Genomic DNA, 3,125 nt, shown 5'->3' on the forward strand with positions numbered 1-3,125 from the left:
ATGTGCTGTGTGTATGGATATATATACATTCTTGCCACACACTCTATATGCTATTACATCAGCTCTTATACTTTTAGATTTGTGTTTATAGATAAAAAAATACAGAAGACTGCAACAAAAAGGCTTAAGTGTGGCTGACACACAGAACTACTGAGTAGTTGAGTTTTGTGCATTATTCAAATTGTAGATAACTGTTGACTTCAAAATTTCTCAGCAGTTACCTAAACAAGTCCCCTGAGGTTCATATTTAATGTTTTGCTGCATTTTGGGAGGTCTGTAAAAGGTATCCCCTACCTTTAAATTTTTTATCTGTTTAGTTTCCAGTAAGTGTACTTCATACATTGGCGGATCCAGTTAGGACCGCAACTGGCGCACGCCCCCCTTTATTTTTTGTTTAAACAAAAGAAATTAAAAGAAAAAAATGGGGGAGGGGTGCATGCACCCCCCTTTAATTTTGTAAACGCGTCCCCTCTTTACGGAATTCCTGGATCCGCCCCTGCTTCATATGTAGTATGTACACTTCTGAATTGTTGATGCAGCTGCCAGTTCATGTGTTTGAAACATTGGCAGTGTGACCAATAGATACATTGTACTTGCCTTCAAAGTATTTAAGGGCATATGTACACCTTCAAAACATTCTCTGCTGTTTGGACTGTTGATGAAGTTTATATATTTTGTACATGTTTCATTTTGTTTCCAGTAAGTACACTTCATATGTATACATGTACACCTTCAAATTGCTCTTGCAGCTGCCAGTTTACTGTCACCCTCTATTCATGTGTATGAAACGTTTGCGATGTGAATACTATAGTAGATACACGTATGTGTACCTGCCTTCAGAGTACTCAAGGGCATTTGTACACCCTCAAACATTCATGCAGTTTGAACTATTAATGAAGTTATCTCTGTACATGTATCATTTGAGTGAAACCTTGCCAAAAGTGTAGATGGCATGTAATTTACAGAGTATTGCCTCAAAACATTTGTGGTATTCTTGCTTGATTTTATTCACTTACATAACATTCAAGCCATATTCACAACTGTTTCATGTTTGTGCAACATCGGTATCAGTATAGTTTGTTTATTGCCAGTGTCAAAATTTGCCGGCATTTTATTTGTACAGATCTGCTCCATACAATGTAGCTCTGCAATTGTTCAAACTACCTGGTACATTCATTTGCTCTTGTCTTATTACTGAGCTTCACCAGAAGAATTTTTTTTTTGAAATGTTCACTGTACATCACTGTTGTAGTCAAGACAGACTGATCCTACTCGCGTTCCTACATGTACTCACAAGACCGCTGACAGTTGTACCTTTTGCAGGTCTCTTACATGCCACTTGGCTGGAGACTGAGTCCAATACCACCACCAAAAAATAAATTAAAAATAATTAATAAATGGATGAATAAATAAATGAGTTATAAATAAAAAAAATAAAATGATCTAAAACTGCATTTGACTATACTGCTAAAAAGTAGATAAAACCGTAGACTGCTTATGCAGCTCTTACTTTAGGTATTATTTTTTGTTGTTGTTATGTGTGTGATACATTGTCATGAAGATTGGTGGATACCTTGAAACTTAACTGCGATGTAGTTCTTTCAACACTTACATGTAATAAATAAATAAATATATATATATATATATATATATATATATGGAGATGTATATACATTTATAAAGAAAAAAAACTTGTGGATTGTGCTCCTTTCTCTGTTGTTATTAATGAAAAAAAAAAGGTATTTTATTAATTGATGAGAATGGCACGTGCAATAATGTATGTAAATTTCTCTGCCTAGTTAGGTAGGCCTATAGTAATAGAGTGAAGTAATGTAGTGAAGTCCTTGGGATCAACAGCTTTCTTTTGTTATATCAAAATGTTGTTATAACCAAGCATGTAAAAAAAAAGTGGATAATGTAAGCGGAATTTCGATATAATGTAACTGTGTTCACTTTAGCGGAGTGAACGGTATAAGTAGTGGTTATAATGTATTTGAGTGGATGCTTAGGATGCTTTGAATTGAGAGAGAGTGATGTGAATGATTGATGGCAGAATGAAACTGAGAATCAGACACTTCCTGTTGACGAAATCAGAAGGGTGGACAAAAGCAAACAAAACAAACATACATTGTATTATGAATAACAAGAACAAGACATATAATCAAAAAAGAGAGGGAGAGAGAGAGAGAGAGAGAGGGAGGCCCAGCAAGAGGCTGTAGACTATTAGTACGTAATGTCTAATGACAGACACAAGTACAGTATATCACAGCTAGACGCTCGAAACTGACCACGTGTATTTACGCTGGGGTCGCTCATACAGTTAGACACACACGTACAAAGGCATCGAGGACACACGTCAATTTCTATATGTGGGACAGTACAGTACTTCGCGATTTCGTGCCGAGAAAAAAAAGGAATGACATCAATATGATATCAGCTGGCTGCTGACCCATCTACAAATCATCACATTACACTTTTAGGTATCATCTTAAAGCTGAATAAATTTCCTTTTACATGATATAACTTTTGTTGGTGCGCCACGATGAAAAAGAAGACTTTTAGGAGAATTTTAGAAGAATATCTGTATCCATTATTTCCGGAACATCTGCAATTAGTTAGTCACGAAGTTGATAATCTTTCATGTCGTTCTTGGAAAAATCAACAAGATAGCATCCAAGTTTTAACCTTTACCTATCAAATAAAAGAAAAATCATGTGAAAACGTAGTTCAGTGACCAAGATATGAGCATTTCAAAACGATTCTCCAATCGCGCTCTCTATGACTTGCGGGGTCAACTCGCGTGCGAGGACTTGGATATTCTAGACGGGTTTTTTCGGGCTTGCCGACTGACTGGCTACTCAGTAAATCTAGGTACTGCATGCATAGCCAGCCGGCCAGCTGGCCGGCTACTCACCTCAGCTCAGCGCTAACAAAGTGCCATGGCACTGTGACTCCTCTCAGACTGGCGCCACCTTTTGGCCGGGAAAAAAGAGGAACGTATTTTTTTGTATCAGAGTGAAATGGTTTTATCAGAGTGAAATGGTTTTAGCGCAGTGAAATGGTTTCGTCTGAGTGATATGGTACGCCAAAGTGAAATGTATTTTTGTGAAGAGTGAAATGAATTT

The sequence above is a fragment of the Diadema antillarum genome, unplaced genomic scaffold (genome assembly GCF_040938485.1).
Source record: "Diadema antillarum isolate AM-2024a unplaced genomic scaffold, OU_Dant_1.0 scf00000015, whole genome shotgun sequence".
NCBI classification, from domain to species: Eukaryota; Metazoa; Echinodermata; class Echinoidea; order Diadematoida; family Diadematidae; genus Diadema; species Diadema antillarum.